General features: G+C 42.3%; 1 pseudogene across 1 annotated transcript; it reads left to right on the forward strand.

Annotated features, from left to right (window-relative positions):
* Positions 1-4,701: 4,701 nt before the first annotated feature.
* On the forward strand, positions 4,702-22,772 carry LOC143933656 (cornifelin homolog; annotated as a pseudogene). The gene is made up of 4 exons (XR_013263134.1): positions 4,702-4,876; positions 13,106-13,217; positions 14,549-14,685; positions 20,927-22,772. The product of XR_013263134.1 is annotated as a cornifelin homolog (transcript).
* The last annotated feature ends 1,113 nt before the right edge of the window (positions 22,773-23,885 follow it).

Below are 23,885 nucleotides of genomic sequence, written 5' to 3' on the forward strand. Positions count from 1 at the left end.
TGTGGGACTTGGGTGTCACCCTTATTCGGAAAGAGGTACCATTTGTATGTGGACAATTATTACACAAGCGTGCCACTTTTTAGTCACTTGTTTGATCATCAGACTGGTGCATGTGGCACCGTGCGACCTAAACGCCGGGGCTTACCCCAGAGGCTTGTAGATTCCCGTCTTAGGCTGGGGGAGAGAGCCTGCTTCAAGTGTAATAATTTGCTTGCTGTGAAGTGGAGGGATAATAAGAATGTTTTCGTTCTTACCTCCTTTCATGCAGACACGACGGTCCAAATCCCTACGGCAACTGGTGTTGTGGAGAAACCCCTCTGTGTCCACGAATATAACCAAAATATGGGAGGGATGGACCTCAACGACCAGTTGTTGGCACCGTACCTAGTTGCACGTAAGGCCAGATGCTGGTACAAAAAAGCGCCTGTTTATTTCAATTGGCTTTGCTGAACGCTCATGTGCTATACAGAGTTTCAGGATGGACTGGATCCTTCCTTAAAGAGGGATTCAGCGATAAAATAGAAAAAAAATTCAAAATGTTTGGTCTTTTTCCGTTTAAATCGCAAAAAAATTAAAATCACAGAGCTCAAATACCATCAAAAGAAAGCTTTATTTGTGTGAAAAGAGGGATGCAAATTTTGTTTGGGTACAACATTGCATGACCGCGCAATTACCAGTTAAAGCAGCGCAGTGCCAAATTGTAAAAACTCCTCTGGTCTTTAGGCAGCCAAATCCGGGGCTTAAGTGGCTAAATGTAACCATATTGCTACACTTTGAGGCGCCCCTTTTCTCTTTTATACTGTGTTGCGACATGACGCTGCTTGTATATCAAGACATTGCTTGCATATCAAGTCAAAATGTATTAAAACATTTTGCTTGTCTTGCAAAACGGTCTCAAATCAAGGTTTTCCTGTATAAATAAAGATCATAATCATAATGCACCTGATCAGTTCCGTAAAAATAGAAAAACTATGTGTAACTATTAAAAAGTTAACAAACTGAGCTATGATGATAATACATGAATACTGAATCAATGCATAACCGAATAATAATAATAATAATAATATGTATGTAGAGGTATAAGTATAGATATGGGCCTGTGAAAACTTAAAAATATCAATGAAAGTAAAAATAAAGATCATGATCATAATGCACCTGATCAGTTCCTTAAAAATATAAAAACTGTGTGTGTTTGTTAAAAAAAAATTTGATCAATACTGATATAAATGATAAATCCGATGTCAATTACACAATTCAGAACTCGTATATGGCACCTTTGTATACTCAATGCACCAGTGTGGTTATTGGAAGAGAACCATTAACCTGGACTGACTCGCCAATCGGTATGTGTAAACAGAGGTCGGTGGATGCCCCACGGGTACCTAAGTCTCTGTAGAAAGCATAAATAGATATAAAGTATTGTTTAGATGTAGTATTACAACCTATATTCTAGAATACAGTTTGACCTTGGTTTGAGAGTACTTGGCGTGAGAGTGTTTTGCAAGACAAGCAACATTTTGTAATAAATTTTGACTTGATATACAAGCGATGTCTTGATATACAAGTAGCGTCATGTCACAACTGAGTATACAAGAGAAGAAAGACGCCTCTAAGCCCTTGTACACACGGTCCGAAACTGGTGTTGCATACACACGTTCGGACAAAGTTGACGGAAAATCCGATAGTTCGGAACGTGATGACGTTATTTAGTTACGACGGGACTACGTTCAGGCTAGTAGCCAATAGCTTTGGTCTAGGAATTTGATCTGAGCATGCGTGGCACTTTGTCCGATCGGAATTTTCTACAAACAATCGGACAAAGTCCGATCCGATCATGTTGTCGGAAATTTTTTATATCCAGCTCTCAAACTTTGTTGGTCGGACATTCCAACGGAAAAAGTCAGATGAAGCCCACACATGGTCGGATTATCTGACAACGCGGTCCGATCGGACATTTTCCGTCGGAATGTCCGACCGTGTGTACAAGGACTAAGTGTAGAACCTATACTGTAGAAATATGGTTACATTTAATGAAGGTACAACATTTAGCAACTGACATGGTTGATGATTAAAAGACACATATCTAAGTATGCAGGCATCCGGGGTAAAGCTGTCCACGTAGACTCAGTTTAGGCCGATACGTATTCTTCTACATATTTTTGGTAAAACAAATCGCAATAAGCGATTATTGATTGTTTGGGGCAAAAGTTATAGCGTTTACAAAATAGGGATAGTTTTATAGCATTTTTATTAATAATTTTTTATTATTTTTTTTTTTACTAGTAATGGCGGCGATCAGCTTTTTTTATTGTGACTGCGACATTGCGGCGGACACATCGGACATTTTTGACACATTTTTGGGACCATTGTCATTTATACAGTAATCACTGCTATATAAATGCAGTGATTCCTGTGTAAATGACACTGGCAGTGAAGGGGTTAACCAGTGGGTGGCAGTGTAGGGGTTAAGTGTTCCTAGGGGTGTGTTACTAACTGTGGGGGGGTTGGGCTTTCATTTAGTGAACACTGATCTCTGCTCCAATCACATGGAGCAGAGATCAGCGTCACTAGTTGCTAGGCAGAATGGAGAAATGCTGTTTACACGGCATTTCCTCCATTCAGCCGTCCCGTGAGACGATCGCTGGTATGCGACTGGACTCACGGGGGTCCCGACCGGCACGCAAGCGCACCGCCGGTGGCGCGCTCACGATGGCAGGGCGGCATTGCAGATAGGACGTACCTGTACGCCAATATACCTGCCCGTGCCATTCTGCCGACGTACATCGGCGCGCACTGGTCGGGAAGTGGTTAAATGTAACCATATTGCTACACTTATGCTGGCCATACACGGGTCGAATTTTGAGTTTTCTTTCGAAAATCTTATTTAATGCTGAGTACACACAATCGGAATTCCAGACAGAAAAAGACAGATGAGAGCTTTTCAATGGAAAATGCGACCGTGTGTACGCTCCATCAGAATTTAGCTGTCCGAATTTACACCAGACAAAAATTGATAGCATGTTCTCAATTTTCTATCAAAACTTTCTATCCGAAATTCCGATTGTGTGTATGCAATTCCGACAAGCCAAAAATCACGCATACTCAGATTCAACTACGAGACAGAAGCTATTGGCTACTGGCTATTGAACTTCCTATTTTCTAGTCCCGTCGTACGTGTTGTATGTCACCGTGTTATAAACAATCGGAATTTGGTGTGACCGTGTGTAGGCAAGACAGCTTGAGCGGAATCAGAGCTTTTTCCGATGAGAATTCCAATCGTGTGTACGCGGCATAAGAATTTTTGTTCGTATTTCGCACCATTAGTGGGCTGCAGCAAGAGCCGATATTAATGCGGCCATCGAATTTTAATAATCAGACATGTTGGAAATTTTTGAAAAAAACTAACAATTTTCTAATCAATGATGGGAGAATCATGCGAGAAATGTAATCAAAAAAGAAATGCACATGTGCAAGAAAAGAAGATTCCCGGAAAGAAAAGAAGATTCCCAGACATGAAAATTCTTTTCTGTAGGAACATGAGGTGAAATTGAAGGTTTGGTTGGTCGAATTTCAAAATCAATGGTGGCATCATCAGATCACAAAGCGCGCAAATTTTCTGATTTTCAAAAGAAAGTTCTTTTGAAAATTTGACCCGTGTATGGCCAGCATTAGAGGCAGCTCGTTTCTCTTTTATACCCTATAGCTCCTGCTGGATTTTGCTTCTAATCCCCTTTAGACATGTGCGATTTGTTTCGTACAAATCTCAAATTCGTACGAATTTCCCTAAATTCGTACGTTCGGGAGGATCCGAAATATGAATTGCCGTGCATCCGAATTTTGTACGAAATACAAACTTTTGTTTTACGAATCCCCAGGAGGAAGTCAGCACAGCACAGGGATGGTGGGAGCCCCTCATCTAACGAAAATTCGTCTGGAAATGAATTTCGGATAGGAAATTCTTCAACGGAATTTCGTATTTCGGAGAAAAACCAAACTTCCATCAGCATCGACTGTCATATTGAGGTATATTTTTGTCTTTAAATTCATCATAACGAACGTTCGTACAAGTTAACGAACCTAACGACGATTCGTATTTCGTACGAATTGAAACGGAATTTCGCACACGAAATACGAAGTAGGAATTAATTTTAATACGAACCGCAACGGAACAGAACGAGACAAATTTATTGACGGCGCCCATGTCTAATCCCCTTGTGGAGGCTTCCATTTGTGGATGGACATTTTATGGCTACACAACCAATCACATTCCTATAATCTTTTTATATGGACTATAAACTGAAGAACCTATGAATAAATGGTTGTGGAACGAATCGTCTGAGTTTCCATTATTTCTTATGGTAAAACTTGCTTTGATATACAAGTGCTTTGGATTACAAGCATGTTTCCGGGACGAATAATGCTTTCAAAACATGGTTTTACTGTATGTTGGTATTCTTAAACAGTGTTATTGAGGTGGGGGGGGGGGGGGGGGTCGGTCCTTATTCAGATGCTAAACTAGGGAATTCCTGAGATTCTATTCAATTTGTTAATTTAGAAAGTCAGGCTTTGTGTTCTCCACTCCATGAATTCCCAACAAACAGCAGGGGTCTGGGCAGGCAGACGGGGGCAGAGACGGTAGCAGCTGAGATGAGAGCAGCACCTTTCAGGTGATGCGGAGATAAGGTGAATAGGAATGGTCACATGGGTGCGGCTGTGACAAAGAAAGGGAGGTGATGGAAACCTATGGTCACAATATCTGCTGTGCCCTCCCAGATTTGGCTCAGTGGTGATGTATAAATACCTAACTCTGGAAAGATTTGCCATTCCGCACCTTTGTTTTAAGACATCGCTACAGCACAGGTACGTTTCACCTATGGTGACTTTTCTCCTTGGTACTTTTTTGTATGAGGCTGCTTTCTGCAATTTTGCATGGGCAATGAACTATATTGATGGATAAAGGCAGAACACATATATTTTAAATGTGTGTGTGTGTGTGTGTGTGTGTGTGTGTGTGTGTGTGTGTGTGTGTGTGTGTGTGTGTGTGTGTGTGTGTGTGTGTGTGTGTGTGTGTGTGTGTGTGTGTGTGTGTGTGTGTGTGTGTGTGTGTGTGTGTGTGTGTGTGTAATATATATATATATATATATATATATATTATACATACATACACACACATATATATGTAAAAAAAAAAAAAATATATATATATATATATATATATGTAAATATATATACACACACATATATATATATATATATAATATATATATATATATATATATATATATATATATATATATATGTAAATATACTTTTTTTAATTTATTATATATTTTTATTTTATTATTCTTATTTATCATTTTGTTTTTCAACTTCTCTGGGTTTTAAAAGCCAGCTGTTGTGCAATTATTTTTATACATTTCTTTATTTGTAAGATCCGTTTTTTTTTTACATAAAATATGACAGGTGAACGAAAAATATATAGAAAAACAATCAGTTTGATTTTAGTAAATCAAACTGATTGTTTTTCTATATATTTTTCGAGTGCAAAATCGAGTGCAAAATCTGGTGCAGCTGTGCATGGTAGCCAATCAGCTTCTAACTTAAGCTTGTTCAGTTAAACTTTGACAATAAGGCTGGGTTCAAACTGCTGTGGTGACGAGATCGAATGTGATTCGCACCACACTGCACCACACTGCAGTGTAAATCACATCTGATCTCTGTGCGATGCGAGTTTAGCCATACAGATAGTATGGCTGAATTCGCATCGCATCCGGCCCAAACTCGCACAGGATCCTTTTTTTTTGGTCCGCAGCAGAATCGGATCGCATGGGTGTTCACACCATGCGATCCGATTCCTGTCTGAGTTTGCAGATCGCACTGCGATATGTGAACTGATCTGGGGGGTGTCATTAACTTTTCACTGACACTCCCAGCAGTTCGCATAGGGCAGTGTGAACTGCCGCCGGGAGGCATGCGATGCGGGAACCCGCCGCGGATTTACAGCATTCCCGCATCGCAGCAGTGTGAACCCAGCCTAAAACCTGGAAGCTGATTGGCTACCATGCACAGCTGCACCAGATTTTGCACCCTCCCGTTTTTAGTAAATTAAACTCAATGAGTACATCGTAGCCAGGTAAGGTTGATTTACTAAAGCCAAATATACTGTGCACTTGCTCTACATTTGAGGGGAAGCTTTGAAATGAGGGGATGCTCTACTGATTTCTATTATCTAATCATGTGCAAGAAAAAAAAAATCAAGTTTTTTTTTTTGTTTTTTTGTTTTTTTTATCATATGCAAGAAAAAAAATCAGGGTTTTTTTTTTTTTTTGCATGTGATTGAGTATGCTTTGCAAAGTGAATATTTACCTTGTTTACTAAGATCCGGAGCAACTGCGCTTGCAGTGCATAGTATGTTTGCCTTTAGTAAAATCAACCCCAATATGTATAAACATTAAATTATAAAGAATGGGTTTCTATAGGAGGAGCGGTATGAAATCATCACCATACTTTTGTGAAATTTACTATAGAAAAGATCCAATGGGAAATGTTGTTATATATGTCATGTCAAGTCGTAGTGAGAAAAAATATAAAAATAAGACAAAATGGGTATGTCTTGGTCAGAACAACTAAAGCAGGATATATGTTTGGATCGATATCAAGATCAAGGGTGCAAAATTTTAAAATAGAAAATATTTGGATCAAGATCAAGGCTGCAACTTTTTGATCCAGAATCAAACAGAAATCACATAAAAGTGGTTAAAAAAAATAATAATAATGTATTAATATCAAGATCAAGGGTGCAAGTTTCTGATCCAGAATCAAAATGTAAAAAAGAAAAATCACATAGAAATGTTAAAAATGTAAAATATGTGGATTAAGATCAAGGGTGCAAGTGTCTGATCAAGAAACAAAATAAAAAAAAATTTGAAATTGCGTAAAAAAACAAAAGAAAAAACAGCAAAGAAGAAAAAAGGAAGGGAATGGGCGGGGAAAGGGAACTGCATTAGATGGGAGAGATTTCTTGATGAAAAATGGTTCTAAGATCAATAATCTTTCACAAGTCAAGAGGATTTGATGAGATAATAGTTGTCTATGGGTTCCATGGGATCAGTGAAGGCGTTTCAACCATTGTGTTTTTTTTTTTTTTGTATTCAGTTCAGTATAGAGTTGCCACCTCATCCCTTTAAACCTGAACACATATTAATTACACAGGTTCTGTGGCTAATTTAATGCATGTAAGTCACTAAGTGAGTTTAATTGCAACCTTAACCAGCCACAGAACCTGTGTAATTTAATATGTGTTCAGGTTTAAAGGGATGAGGTGGCAACCCTAGTTGAGTAGGAGAAGTCCATCAATAAGACTGAAGCCGCGTACACACGGGCGGACTGTATGGCCAACTTAGTCCGTCAGACAATCCGACGGACAGTCCGTCCTACTTTCGAATGAACGGACTTGACCACACACGGATGCACAAACAGTCCGTCGAAAGCTTGCGCGATGACGTGTACAGCAGGTACGACGGGACTAGAAATAGGAAGTCCAAGACACAGCAAAGCACCCTTCCGCCGTGTAAATCCTTTCTGAGCATGTGCCATACTTAGTCCGTCGAACTAGCCTACTCACGAGCGGATTGTCCGCTGAAACCAAAGTACGACGGACAATATTACGGAAATTCTTAAATACTCAGTCCGCCAGACTGCACGCTGAAAAAGTCCGCTGAAGCCCACACACGAGCGGACTGTCCGCTGAAATGTGTTTCGACGGACTAAATTGGCCAGACAGTCCGCCCGTGTTTACGCGGCTTGAGTTTTTTGTTAATTAATTGTAAGTCCCATTAAGAGAGCTAGTCAAGTCTTCCATTTGATGTCCTCAATGTGGCAATGGTTCCACGACATTGAGGACACCTTTGGTGCTGTTGAATCCTTATGGCACAACCATGCAAGCCTACGTTGGCCAAAACCAGCTTATGCACAAGACTGACCTGTTATACCAGCCTTTTCTAAGGTTGACAAACAATTGGCTGGTAAAAAAATAATAATCTTGTTTTACTTAAAGCGGGGTTCCACCCTAAAGTGGAACCTCCGCTGATTGGATCCCCCCCCCCCCTCCGGTGTCACAATTGGCACCTTTCAGGGGGGAGGGGGGTGGAGATACCTGTCAAAGACAGGTATTTACACCCACTTCCGGGCATAGACTCCCATGGGAGTCTATGTCATTTCCTGTCCTGCCGCGCTGTCTGCTGGGACACACACGGGTCCCAGAGACAGCGCGGACAATTCCTATTGCGCTGCGTGACTCGCGCATGCGCAATAGGGAACCGGAAAGTGAAGCCGATTCGCTTCACTTCCTGATTCCCTCACCTAGAATGGTGACGGCAGCAGCCGAGAGCCGAGCGATCGATCGGCCTCGGCTGCCGGCAAGGCTGGAACCCAGGACAGGTGAGTGTCCATTTATTAAAAGTCAGCAGCTGTAGTATTTATAGCTGCTGGCTTTTAATATTTTTTTTTTTAGGTGGAATCCCTCTTTAAGTTCTATATTGTTTTTCTGAGACCTGCTGGCTCAGGTGTGTCTATGACGGTGCCTTCCTACCCCTAGGCATCTGCTCATTTCATGATATTAATAGCATCAAAACATCAAGCAGCTTTCATCTCGTACCTATAGCTGCCCTTCTACAAAAAATGCAAGCTGGTCTCGCATTAGGACAGAGCACCAGACTACAATATGCATTACGTAAAGGGGGAACTTCAAACCCCAGCACATGCGTTGGCTGCATCTGTAGATTAATAGACTATTTTACTGAAAACTTAGGGGGGTTCCAAAACTTTTTTTTTTTAAACCTTTTAAAATTCCATAGGTGTGGCGCTCTGTATTATTTCTTTCTGTTCTAGTAAAGTCTTCAAGCTTTTTCAGCACACATGAGCTTCCATCTCAATGCAAACACAGCAAGACTGATCTAAACCACACCTGTTTGGAGAACACGTGTCATCCAACTAACCATTGACTGTCTGGGTTTGATTTACTAAAACTGGAGAGTGCAAAATATGGTGCAGCTCTACATAGAAACCAATCGGCTTCCAGGTTTTTTTTTTTTTTGTCAAAACTAAGCTGAAGTTGGAAGCTGATTGGCTACTATGCAGAGCTTTACCAGATTTTACACTCTCCAGTTTTAGTAAATCAACCCCTCTATTAAAGTGTTGTACAGGCATACCCCACTTTTAACCACTTCCCGACCAGCGCACGACGATGTACGTTTTTTGTTTATAGCGCAAAAAATAAAAACCGCAGGGGCAATCAAATACCACCAAAAGAAAGCTCTATTTGTGGGAAAAAAAGGACGTCAATTTTGTTTGGGAGCCACGTCGCACGACCGCACAATTGTCAGTAAAAGCGACGCAGTGCCGAATCGCAAAAAGTGGTCTGGTCTTTGACCAGCAAAATGGTCCGGTCTGCAAGTGGTTAAGTACACAATGGGGTTTATTTACTAAAGCTAGAAAGTGAAAAATTAGGCTCACTTCTGCATAGAAACCAATGAGCTTCCAGGTTGTATTACCAAAGCTTAATTGAACAAGCTAAGGTTAGAAGCTCATTGGTTTCTATGCAGAAGTGAGCCTGATTTTCTAGCTTTCTAGCTTTAGTAAATAAACACCATTGTGTACTTAAAAGTGGGGTATGCCTGTAATAAGGTGTCAATGTGCATAACCCATGGCAATTCATTAGAAATGACCCCAGCTCATCCAATTCTATAAAAACGATTCAATTGCCTGCTATGGATTCCCAAATAAAAGTATCATGAATGTAAAATCTATCCAGAAAAGTCATAAGAAGTGTCACTCTTGGCTGTTTTTGGACCAGCCTTTCTCAACTAGGGTTCCTTCAGGGTTTCTAGGGGTTCCTTGAGCAATGAGCAACTTCTGCCTCTCAGCCGAGTAACCAGTTGGCCCCATTCACACTTGAAGCCTGGAGCTCCAAAACGCTGGAGGGTAAAAAATCTATTATTCTCAATGGAGATGGTTCACATCTCCACTCCAAGTCGCCTGAAGCTCAAACAAGTTCTGGACCCTTTTTTGTCGCTCGAATCAGGCTGATTTGGGCATTTTTCTTCTTTTTACATTGGTGACCTTTTGCCCTGCACAAAATCGCGGCAACACCTGCGCCATTTTCTGCCTGAAAACGCTATGCTCGGGTGTGAATGGGGCCTAAGGTGGAGAGAGTTTGCGTTGACCACAAATGTAAGACATATTCTTTTCTGTGGTTATCACACCAGTGCACAGGCATACCCCACTTTTAAAGAGGAAGTAAACCCTGATGAGTTTACTTCCTCTTTCATTCCATGCAAAGGCAAAGCATAATGGACTACTATGCATCGCATAGTAGTCCATTATGTGTCACTTACCTGGCACAGGAGCCAGCGAAGTCACCGCTGTCCCCTGTAGTCCGGCGCATCCATCTTCTTGGTGGGGTCTCGCTGCTCCGCCGCTGTCATTTTGCGAAGCCGCGATGGCGTCACTCCCGTGGCATCTTCGTCGTTGACGATGCCGCGCTCAGTGCACCTGCGCGCTGCTGTCTAAGGCGCATGACAGCGGTGCCTGTCTTTCAGCAAATATCTCCTAAACCGTATAGATTTAGGAGATATTTCTTGGACCTACAGGTAAGCTTTAATCTAGGCTTACCTGTAGGTCAAAGTGTGTTGTAAGGGTTTACAACCACTTTAAGTACACAATGGGGTTTAGTTACTAAAGCTGGAAAGTGAAAAATCAGGCTCACTTCTGCATAGAAACCAATGAGCTTCTAAGCCCAGCTTGTTCAATGAAGCTTTGGTAATAAAACCTGGAAGCTCATTGGTTTCTATGCAGAAGTGAGCCTGATTTTTCACTTTCTAGCTTTAGTAACTAAACCCCATTGTGTACTTAAAAGTGGGGTATGCCTGTACTGAGAAAATTGATATAGTAATTATCTGTAGGGATTCCCCGAGTCTGGAATTTCGAGGGTTCCTCCATGTTAAAAAGGTTGAGAAAGGCTGTTTTAGACCATATCCAAAGCATATTTTTTGCATCTTTTTCATGCCTTTATGCTTCCTTTGGTATGTACGTGAGATTTGGCGAGGATCTTTTTTTTTTTTCCATGAAATCTTAAAACTAGCCTCACCCTACTATATTGTAGTGCTACGTGGAACATACTACATGCTCTCCCTTTTCCACAGCTTTAAGTAAACACAAGTGAAACGTATTTGCTCTTTTCTTATGTTAAAGTAGTATTAAATCCAAGAGCAAACATGTATTCTATTGCAGCTCACCAATTCTTAGATGTGATGGCTGCATTTGTTTTCTTTTTTTAAGATTTATTTTATTTTCAATTGGTGATCTGCCCAGTAAGGCTCCATTCGCACTTGTGCGACTTGTCATGCAACTTTGGACTTCAAAGTTGCATGACAAGTCGTTCCCCATGTTTTCCAATGAAACCCATTCATATATGCGTGACTTAAAGTTGCAGCAACTTCAAAGTCGTTCATGTACTACTTTGGTCTGACTTTAATGCAACTTGAGGGTCATAGGCGTCAATGTTAATGTTAATAAGTCATACCAGAATGTTATACAATGCAATGTTTGTGTGCAACAGTTGTCAATTATCACTGGACAAAGCCAAAGTCATCTCCAACTTGCACCCATCCAAAGTTGCACTCCAACGTCGGCAAAACTTTGGAGTCCTTCAAGTGTGAATGGAGTCCGAGTCTCTCGAGTTTCTCAACAGAACAAGCTGTCCTGCAGATTTAGGAGGTAGGGGGTTGAGACAAACCATTTACCATCCACAAGGGTGCTTACAATGGTCAGCTTTTATTTAAATTTTTTTATTGAAAACCTTATTCCAAAAGGAAAACTGTTGCTGTAGCTGTTTAAAAAGTGGTAGCTTCAGTTCAGCTTCAATTTTGTTAGTGTATCTAAAGCTACTAGTATATCTAAAGCCATCCATACATGGATCGAAATTCAGCTGATTCAGCTAGGGCGGTCCAAATTTTGATCCATATATGGGTACCCTGATTGTACACAAGTCAATCTAAAAAAAATCAACTTGTATACAACCAGACTGTCAGGTTTTCCCCAAACGATTAGTGCCGCTGGTTATAGCCGGCAGCACTAATCATTGCACTAATCATTGTGTTCTGCCTGCAGGGAAGGCTCCACATCGTCAGAATGCAATAGCACTGTGGGAGGGAGTTGATGGGGGAATCGAGCCATTTTCTCTTTCCTTCAACCCGTGGTGGAGGGAAGGAAAAAAAAATTGCATAATCTATTGCCTGCCTAAAGCCGGTCATAGCCCTTGTACACACGATCGGAGATTCCGACGGAATGTGTCCGATCGGAGCATTCTGTCGGATATTTCGACTGTGTGTGGTCTGCATCGGACTGTTTCCATCGGAATATCCGTTGGACCAAATTTTCCAACTTGCCGGAAATATTTTCTGACAAAATGCTCCGATAGGACATACTCCGATCATGTGTAGAGAATTCCGATCGGACAAAGTGCCACGCATGCTCAGATCAAATTCCTACATCAAAGCTATTGGCTACTAGCCTGAACGTAGTCCCATCGTAACGAAATTACGTCATCACGTTCTGAAAGATCGGTTTTTCCGACAACTTTGTCCAAACGTGTGTATGCAACAGTTTCGGACAAAATCCGACGGATTTGGTTGTCGGAATCTCCGACTGTGTGTACAAGGGCATAGACGGTTTAAATCTCGTCTGGTTCAGCTGGGTGACGGCTGTGTTTTTAACCATGTATGGGCAAGCTGATTGTACCCAAGTTGATCAATCGTACAACCAGCCTGTCAAGTTGTTCACACCATAGAAACGCAGTCCAGATGTGCTCCAGATGCTTTTTTGCATGCGTGTTTTTGATGCAGTCCAGTGTGATCTCCCCCCTCTTAGTTCACATCTACTGTGAGAGTGTTTCACCGCCTTTGGTCCTCCTACTCCTCACAAAGCAGGGGTCCTCTGCTGATTTTTTTGTTATTGATTTGTCAGGTATTAAGGTATATGAGGGTCAATACATACCGTACTTACTACGTCCTAGCCTTATTGCTGATGTCTTTATGTTCTATTCCAGATCACAATGTCTTACCCAATGACCTCCCAGCCCCAGGCAATGCAGGGCTACGCTCCCAGTAAAAGCGAGTGGAACTCCGAAGTTATGGACTGTTGTGAAGACATGGGCATCTGTACGTATTAGAGGTTTTACAATGAACCCAAAAAACATTCGACTGTTGTGTTCTTCCCCATAGTTTGCAAATTGAAAAAATGGAATTGAATGAGCCGTTTGAATTGAGATTTACCACTGCTGGGAGATCTGCTGTTGCTGCAGGCAGGGGGTCTATTGTTGCTGGGGTGGTATTTTGTTTGGGAGGGGGTGGGTCCATTGTTGCCAAGAGGGGTTTATTGTTGTGTTGGGGATCTATTGTTGCTGGCTGCAGGGGATCTATTATTTTACTGCTTTCCTTGTTCTATACAAATGACTTAGCCCCACAAAATGACACTTATGATATTGACAATTACGCAATGATAAAAATTCTGTTTGGGAACAGTGTTGTATGACCGCGCAATTGTAATTTAACCACTTGCTTACTGAGCACTTAAAGCCCCCCCCCCCCTGACCAATTTTCAGTTTTCACACTTTGAATGTCAATTGCGCGGTCATACAACAGTACCCCAATTACATTTTTATCTTCTTTTTTTTTCTCACAAGTAGAGCTTTCTTTTGGTGGTATTTGATCACCTCTGCGATTTTTATTTTTTGTTAAAAAAAAATGTAAAAACACCTGATTTTAAAAAAAATATATTATATATATTTTGTTATAAAATTTTGCAAACAGGTAATTTTTCTCCTTCATTGGTGTACGCTGATGGGTTACACTGATAGGCAGCACTGCTAAGTAGTACTGATTGGCACTGCTGGTGGGCATTGATAGCTGGCACTTGTGGGCACTGGCAGGGGGTACTGGTGTGCACAGATGGTGCATAATAGCCTCTTCATCTTCGGGACCGATGTCCCTTGCAGATGAGCTGGTGATTGGCTTTTACCGATTACCAAGCTTTTGTTTACATCATGCGATTGGCTGACATCTGATTACATGGTAAGGGGCCGGGAGCGGCCCCTTACTCAGATCAGGGATCACCGAGTCTCAGTGATCACAGCGCACACCACGGGAGGCCATCTTATGACAGCCTCTCGGAAATTCAGGTAAGCGCTGTGGCCGCCATTCGGGTATAGCGCGGACGGCAAGGGGTTAAACAGCGACATCACTGAAAGTTGAAAATTGGCCTGTGCAGGTAGGGGGTGTAAGTGCCCGGTATTGAATTAGTTTAAAAAATTGACCCCCCAGCGGCTCCTCGTGGTATACTTTACCGATCTCAGGTGCTGTCGCCAGTAGACTCGCTAATCTAGCGCTGTGGTTCTGCTCCTCTTCCAGGTTAAATGACATTCAGCATCCTTCAACCCACTTTCTTGAGCACTTTGACTTTTTCATTAACCCAAAGTTCTTCTCTCTTTCAGGCCTTTGCGGAGCATTTGTCCCTTGCATTTTGGCGTGCAGAGTAGCCTCAGACTACGGAGAGTGCTGCTGCTTGCCGTTTATAGGAGGTGCCTTACTGGCCATGCGCACTGGCATAAGGGAGCGCTACCACATCCCGGTAAGGATTAGACGACAGCATAATGAGCACAATCATATCTTTTACTATTACAAAAATGTGTTCTTTAACCCACTTGCTGATCACCCTATAGCACTTTTAATGCTACAGGGCGGCAGCTGTGCATCGGATCACGTATACGATATATATATGTGTGGGAGTGCCCACGGCGGTAGCAGGCCGCTTCTGCTGTGACTATTCTGTGCTGTGATGTCTTCCGGCACCTGCCGATCGTCGGGCAGAGACACAGAATGTAGCTCTGCCCCTGTAAACAAGGTAGAGCTCCGTTCTGACAGGCAGGAAGGGATGGCTTTTGTGTTCCTACAAAGCAGCGAAATAAAATCCGGCACATCCCTTACTAAAAGAAACGTATTCAGTTCACAAAAACACTGGCTAGGCACGCAGTTAACCCTTTGATCGCCCTAGATGCTTAACCCCTTCCCTGCCAGTGTCATTAGTACAGTGACAGTGCATATTTTTAGCATTGATCGCTGTATTATGGTGTCACTGGTTCCCGCAAAGTGTAAAAAAACATCAGCATGTCCACCCCAATATCGCAGTCCTGCTACAAGTCGCTGATCACCACCATTACTTGAATGAATAAATATATATTTTTTTAAAATATATGCCATAGCTTGTGGACGCTATAAAGTTTGTGTAAACCAATCAATGTATGGTTTTTGGATGTAGCAGAATACATTGTAGCCTAAATTTGTGAAGAAATTTGTTTTTGTTTTTTATTGGATTTGTTTTATAGCAGAAAGCAAAGAATATATTTTTTTTTTTCAAAAATGTTGGTCCTTTTTTTTTTTTTATAGCGCAAAAAATTAAAAATGCAGTGGTGATCAAATACCGCCAAAAGGAAGCTCTATTTGTGGAGGAAAAAATTATATAGATTTTTTTTTGGTTACAGTGTTGCATGACCGTGCAAAAACTGGCCTGGTTGTGGAGGGGGGTAAATGTTCTGGAGGTCAAGTGGTTAAAGGCACTGCATAGTGTTTTGTAATTTTTCTTTATAATGGTTTTATATATATTTTCTGTACTATAGACAAGTTATGAAAATACAATTTTAACTTCCCATCTACGGTCTCCATGAGGTCCATTTCTGGCCTCTAATCCGTGACTTTTTCTGGGTACCTGGTCTTTGGCTATTTTGATTGGCCAGAGCAGCATGGCAACCAGACTGCCATAGTCTCAGGCAGTCATAGAGCAGTCCCACTGAGCCAGGCCTTCTTGAACTTCTTAGGACAATTCCTATTGATATGTCACATGTACAAATTTACCAGCCACTTTATTGGGTACACCATGCTAGTACCGGGTTGGACCCCCTTTTGCCTTCAGAACTGCCTTAATTCTTCGTGGCATAGATTAAACAAAGTGTTGGAAACATTCCGATTGCCCGGAGTTCATTGCACCACAAGCACGCTTGTCGGTTTCGGGGGCACGCAGCGGGCGCGTGCACGGGCGCGCCTGCTGTGACGTCTAAAAGAAGTGTCGTACAGCTACGGCGATTTACGCAGCCATGCCAACCTGCCACATTATAACTGTGGCGGCTAGCGGTTAAAGATTGCAAACAGGCAGTTTATGTTTATCTTATTTCAGAAAAGACACTGTGGGAGAGATTTATTAATACGGGTGCATCTCTGCATTGTAGCCAATCAGCTTCTAACTTCAGCTTGTTCAGTGAAAGTAGAACTAAGAGCAAAACCTTTTCTCAAATTTCTCAGTTTAGGCCGATATGTATTCTTTTACATATTTTTGGTTAAAAAAAAAAAATCTCAATAAGCGTATATTGATTGGTTTGCGCAAAAGTTATAGTGTCTACAAAATAGGGGATAGATTTATAGCATTTTTTTTTTTTTTTTTTTTTTACCAGTAATGGCGGCGATCTGCGATTTTTATCGTGACTGCGACATTATATCGGACACTTGACACATTTTTGGGACCATTGGCATTTATAGTGATCAGTGCTATAAAAATGCATTGATTACTGTATAAATGTCACTGGCAGTGAAGTGATTAACACTAGGGGGCGATCAAGGGGTTAACTGTGTTCCCTGGGAGGTGATTCTAACTGAAGGGGGAGGAAGTGACGGATCGTGGTTCATAGCTAATAGGAACACACGGCCTGTCACTCCTGTCAGAAAAGGGAAGTGTGTGTTTACACACACACTCATCCCTGTTCTGTGTCTCCTGCTCATGATCGCTCGTGGCCGGCGGTCATCGTGACCATCGGACACAAGCATCGACACCCCCCACTGTGCAGCGGGCGCCTGCTATCCTGAATCCCATCCTGATCCCACAAGCCGACGTACAGCTATGACAGTTTGCGGGACCGTGCCGACTTGCCGCAGTATGATGGAGGCTGGTCGGCAAGCGGTTACGTTGTGAAAATTAAACCCGGAAGCTGATTGGTTTCTATGCAGAGTTGCACCAGATTTTGCCTTCTCCAGTTTTGGTAAATGACCTCCTGCATGTCTCTTCTGTAAGAAAGAGCTTGTCCGCTCATACGTGTTTTTTTTTTTAATGACTTTAGTTCCTCTTTAGCGGTTAACTGTGGTTTTGTACAATTCTTTAGAAGACACAAAGAAAAAGGGAAGCAAAAACACCTTGTACAATAAATCCCTTTATTGAATGTAAAAAAGGGCAGAAGAGACTGCACTTTTATGCAACCTTTTCTGTCCTTTTCTTTTAAAGTGATTGATTTTGCCATGTGTTTGCACTTCCCTTTTTCTTTTTTTCTTTTACAAGTTGCACACATCCCCTTGTAAATGGTTTTGTAATAACTGCTGGAGACCGTACGTCCTGTAGAGAAGACTGCTTTTTTTATGGACAATGCTTAACCACTACAATACCGGGCACTTTTGCCCCCTTCCTTCCCAGACCGTTCTTCAGCTTTCAGCGCTCTTGCACTTTCAGTGACAATTGCGCGGTCATGCTACGCTGTACCCAAATAAAATTTTTATCATTTTGTTTGCACAAATAGAGCTTTATTTTGGTGGTATTTATTCACAACTCCATTTTTTTTTATTATTTTTTTGCGATATAAGCGGAAAAAGAGCGTAAATTTGGAAAAAAAAAACAATATTTTCTTCTTTCTATTTTAAAAGAAATCCAATAAAATCGAATTGTGTCAAAAATTTAAGCCAAAATTTATTCTGCTACATGTTTTTGGTAAAAAAAAATTCTGTTAAGTGTATAATAATTGGTTTGGTGTGATCACGGACATATGTACGCAAATGGCCAGATGTGTGCAGGTGATCACGGACAGATGTGTGCAGATAATCATTGGGATATGTGATTTTAGTGGGACATATGTGGGGGGCAGGTGTTTTTATTATTTGGGGACATTGTGTGGAGACCAGGGGGGCGAACTGACCATTCAGCCACTCGGGCCCTGCCTAAGGGCCCCAGGCCACTAGGGGGCCCCATCAGGGTTGCCAGCCTTAGTAAATCCAGGGACAGTATGTAAAAATCCTCTCCAGTACCTTCTCAGCCAATAGAAACATGTCTGTGTATAGTATGTGTACATGTGTGTGAATACTGTGTGTGTGTGTGTTTTTGTATACTGTGTGGCCCCATAATCTCTGATTGCCTGGGGGTCCCATAATCTCCTATTGCCCGGGGGCCCCATGAGTTGTCAGTCAGCCCCTGGTGGGGACATGTGTGTTTTGGGGACATTGTGTGGGGACATGTGTGTTTTACATTTGTGTTTATATTAGACTGGTGATCAGTGAGTAAAAAGCTGTATAAAACAGCTCATACTCACTGATCACCAGCCGGCTGCAGCGATCCGCTCTCCTCTCCTCAGCGACAACTTCTGTGTGAGGAGAGGAGAGCCGATTGCCTAGTAATCTGCTGTTTACATCACATGACGGCTGTGATTGGACACGGCCATCATGTGATCAGGGGGGCCAATCACAGAGCCCTCCTGCCGATCGGTTTCCGGGTGACACAAGCGCATCGGGATTGTGGCGCTGCGCGGGCAATCCCTCTCCTTCTGAAGGACATTCCTGAACATCCACTTAGAAGGAGAGGGCACCCACCCAGCCGTATATGTACATTGGCCGGGTGGGAAGTAGTTAAAGCGAAGCTCCAGTCTCCTTGGCAATTTTTTCCAAAAAGCGCCCCCATGATTCTCGCTAGTTGTACAAGCAAATTAGGATACTGTTGTAAGCATAATCCTTCTTCTTAATTCGTTATTACTCACAGGATCCCAGTAGGCAGGCAGTGACCATTGGCGATGTGGGCATCCTGAAGCCTCTTCCTATTTGCTTCCAGGATTCCATGGAGCTGGCTCAGCCCTGCGGGGCACTGTTGTTTACAGGTTCCCATAACAAAGGCAGCATCCTGCCCTGTTGTTATAACAACCTGTCAATCAACACAGAACTTCCTGTCTCGAAATACCGCAAGATTTCATTACTGGGTGTCCCTAGGACTTCTGGGATAGATGACACCGATATCCCAAGAGGCCTGGGGAATCGCCTAATTACGAAATGGCAGACAGGAAATATAGCATATGGGACTGCATAGAGAAAAATAAGGTATTTAGAAATAAAAATGTAAAAAAAAAAAAATATTACCATTACAGACTGTTCTGAGGGTGGGCCTTATCTTGCAAGGAACAGAAAAAAAATGGGTGGAACTCCACTTTAAAGTGGTTTTAAACCCACAAAGAAAAAGAAAAAAGAAACCTGCAAGACAAAGGCATAATGAGCTAGTATGCATAGCATACTAGCTCGTTATGAAATACCTTAGATCGAAGCCACCGAAGCGGTCCCGGGAACACCGATGTGCCCGGCGAGATGTCTCCTGGAGTTGCTTCCGAGTATCGCGGGCTCTGTCGCTGTGATTGGCCGGAGCCGCGATGACGTCACTCCCATGCATGGCTGCCAGAAGCCGCTGGTTACAGCACAGCAGCTGAAGAAATGGCACAAGCCTCTCACATGCCTGGACTAGCACCTGTCTTAGCCTCTGAGCTGGTCCCTACTGAATTTCGATCCATGTATAAAATCCATGTGAAAATGTAGCGCTAATAACACAAAACCCTATATTAGTGTCATAAGATAAAGTGAATATGAAGTAAAAAATATATATTAGTGACTAAATACACATAAAAAAAAATAAGTCCAAGAGTAGTCCATCAAAATAATAGAAGGACCACATAAACCACTCAGTTTCCAGAGGGATAACTTCAGCAGATGTATAGACTTCTAATTTGATAGTATCAGAAGAATAATATAGGTGGATACTCTTACCAGAGTCGGTGGATCTGTGTGTCATCAATACCAGATCGTATGGGCATATGATCCATGTATAGCCATTTTTGCCCGTAAAAGAAAGTTATAAAACAGATCTATTAGCAGGATCAACAAATAATGCAAAAAAATTTGAAAGGAGGGGTCGATTAAATTCTGATATGGTAATACTATTGACAGAGTGCATTATGTATGTATTTTTTTTTTGCAATAGTTTCACTTTAAGCAACCAGGCTGATTTTTGCTTAATCTTTATAGCTGATCTCCAGGATAAGTAACTATTGTCCAAATACAAGAAGCCTGGTGCCCAGGGCAAATATGTTAAATCGCACCCCCACCCTTCATTATGTGCGAGCTTATTAAGAGGAAGAGAAGGAGAGCGAGCACAGCCCAAACCTCCTCCTGCACTCTCCTCCTCTCTTTGCCAATTCCAGCGCTGGGCTGACAGAAGTAGTGATGCCGCTGTCACTACTCCTGTCAGCTTTATGGGAGAAGAAACTTGCAGTGCCCCCATCTCTACAATGCACACTGCGCCCAAGGCAGCCGACCCTTCTGCCCACCCCTTGTCCCTGAATATGGGCCTGTGTATGGTTTCTGTTATCTTAGTGTGCTTTGGGTCTTTCTTTCAGAAATATGCAGTAATTCAGTGTAAACCCTCTTCTTTGTGCTGCAGTTTCCCCCCTCCGCCCCCTCCTGTAGTTTTCTGCAGGCAGGGTGTAGTGGGTGGACCTACTGGGCCCCTCCCACAGCTCTGCTTTCTGCACTGGATATGTACAGCACAGTGATGATGTCACTGTTCATTTTCACAAGAAATATCTGGGTTTGATAAGGCAATTAGAGCACACAAAGTAGGTTTTTATAATTTTGTGCCCATAAGGCATTTGAATAAAAGCTTTTGCGCTCCGTTTAGTTTTAATAATTCTTCTTAAGTCAATATTTTTCAAAAAAAGTCCATGATGTCTAATTTCTCGGTCTTTGTCCTATAGGGAAGTATCTGTGATGACTGCGTTTGCCTCACATTCTGCGGAGTGTGCACCCTCTGTCAGATGGCGCGTGAGCTGAAGGCCCGGAACTGATGAGCCAATAGCATGATGCCATGGCGGGCATCCATGGACTGTTTTTACCTTTAAGAGAACCTGAAAAAATCTGAAATCTCATTGAAGATGGAGAGGTTACCCCATGCATTACCACTGACCCCCCCACCTTCCCAACCAACATCTGGCAGCACTACAGGAATAACTATCATTTTCATGCATATAGCATTAGTCTATTAAATTGTGAAAGCATTTCAGAGCTTGTATTTGAAAACTGGATTTTAAATTGTATATTTATGTTACCCTGTATATATGCATAAACCTACCATTAAAAATGAATGCCAGTGCCCTATTGCCATGCATGGCATTAACACAGATGTTAACTCACACTGAAAGGTGTGAACGGTCTTCAAATCGGTCTACCAGCCCCTTGCAAAAGCTGCAATGCATGCTCTTACTTGCTGCTGCATTTTAAAGAAATGAATCTATTTCCTAAGAAGAATGCATTGGGGTTGATTAACTAAAGTTCTAAAATTTTCCTTTGGCTTCATTGGGTATTTTTATTAAAATCATTTTTTATACAAAGTGAGACGTTACCATATTTACCAATCTCTGCGGAAAAGGAGTACAACTACAAAATGCAGAGGGAGGGATTTACTAAAACTGGAGCACTCAGAATCTGGTGCAGTTGTGCATGGTACCAGCTTCTGACTTCAGCTTGTTCAATTAAAGAGGTGTTCCAGCCCCCCCCCCCCCCCCATGAAAAAAAACGTTTTTTTTAAACTTTTAATATTAGGACACTTACCTGTCCAGGGTTCCTGCAATGTCAGCACCCCAGCCGATTTTTGGATTGGCGGTTGGGTGCTGCCTCCGCCATTTCTGGTAAGGGAAACCGGCAAACTACTGCACATGTGTGAAGTGCGATGCCCTTTCTAATTAGCCTGGCGGCGTAAGGAAGGAAGCTGAATTTATGATGGTCGACGCCGTCTCCTGAAGTGGGGAAGGGGTAGGGGAAGGGGGAAGGGTCAAGAACAGGTACCAGCCCCCGTCCCCCCCCCACCTAAAAAGGTGCCAAATGTGGCACCGGAGGGGGAAGACAGATGAGCAGAAGTTCCACTTTTGAGTTGAACTCCACTTTAACCTTTGACAATAAAACATGGAAGCGGGTTGGTTTCCATGCAGAGCTGCACCAGATTTTGCACTCCAGTTTAGTAAATCCCCCCAATTGTAAATCCAGCCAATTTTGTAACACCTTATGGCTATGGAGGGTCCCCATCAGGGGAGGGCAATCCACACACATGTAGGGGACCCAGGCATCCTGAGGTGCCTGGGCCCCAGGGGCAGGGCTTTTTTTTCTGCCAGAACATGGCAGAACAGAGTTCCGCCACCTCCGATCCCTGGGCCCCGGCCTAAAGCTGTAAAAGGGGCCCCAAAATTTCTGATGGCTGTCCTGTGGCTGTGTAATGGTAATTAGGCAAATCTGGGCAATCTGGTAGAAATATTTTGTCAATGGGGGATATATTAAACGGATATGTGGTTCAAGCTGTTGGCAATCACAGCATACAGAATATTAATTTTGGATGGAGTTGACCTCCAGAGAGGAAAAATGTAAAGAGTAATAGACATACTCCCTAAAATTAAAGCAAAATATTATTCCTTTAAGGCACTCTCATGTAACCATCATCTATTTATAAGCTTTTCATAGCTGTACAGAGACTACAAGGCCAATATTCTGTTTCCTTTATCTGCATGCATGGATTTTTTTATTATGAAAATAAAATTAAAATGATTACAAATGTTCCTGGTGTAGAGTCTATTTTCTAATGTTTTGCAATCTAAAGTATTAGTCAGGTGCACACCAACCGTCAATACATCAGACCTACGTTTTATCAGTAAAATATTTTCTAAATTTTAAACTTGTTAATAGATCTTCAAAAGTAAATTTTCAAGATTTTAGGTTTAGGTTAAGGTCACCTTTTGCACCATGTTGAGCCTCTGGGAAGTCCCCTTGTGAAAGGGGGCTTCCAGATTCCGATAAACCCTCTGCCCACAGACCCCCACAACCACCGGGCAAGGGTTGTGGGGATGAGGCCCTTGTCCCCATCAACACGGGGACACAGTGTTTTGGGGGTCTACTCCAAAGCACCCTCCCCATGTTGAGAGCATATGGCATGGTACGGTTCAGGAGGGGGGGGGGGGCGCTCTCTCGTCCCCCCTCTTTTATTTCTGTGGCCTGCCAGGTTGCGTGCTCGGATAAGGGTCTGGTATGGATTTTTGGGGGACCCCACACCATTTTTTTTTATTATTTGCCACAGGGTTCCCCTTTAAAATCCACACCAGACCTGAAGGGTCTGGTGTGGATTTTGAGGGGGACATCCATGCCATTTTTTTTTCTTTTGGCATGGGGTTCCCCTTAATATCCATACCAGACCTGAAGGGTCTGGTAAGGAATTTGGGGGGATCGCCACACAATTATTTTTTTTTTTTTTTTAATTTTGGTTCAGGGTTCCCCTGAATATTCATAGCAGACTCAAAGGGCCTGATAATGGACTGTGGGGGAATCCCATGCCATTCTTTTCAATTACTTTTATGTGTATTGCCGGGACCGACAATTCATTATAGCTGCAAGTACTTTTAAAATTACCTTTTTTCCTTAGAAATTTGTAATTTTGCTCTCGGACTGTTGTTAACACGGGAAACATGTGCCACTTTCCAGGCATACTATAGACGTATGAAATTTAAAGTAATATTTCACTTTTATTGTTTCACTTTAAGCATTCTTAAAATCACTGCTCTCGAAAAAAAAGTCAGTTTTTAAAACTTTTCTTTGCATTGATACATGTCCCTGTGGGGCGGGACCCACATGGGGACAAGGCGCTTTGGTGGCCTGGTACATTACAGGAGGGGGGCG

The sequence above is a fragment of the Lithobates pipiens genome, unplaced genomic scaffold, assembly GCF_037356315.1.
Source record: "Lithobates pipiens isolate NorthernLeopardFrog02 unplaced genomic scaffold, aLitPip1_a1.2 Scaffold_27, whole genome shotgun sequence".
Classification (NCBI taxonomy): domain Eukaryota; kingdom Metazoa; phylum Chordata; class Amphibia; order Anura; family Ranidae; genus Lithobates; species Lithobates pipiens.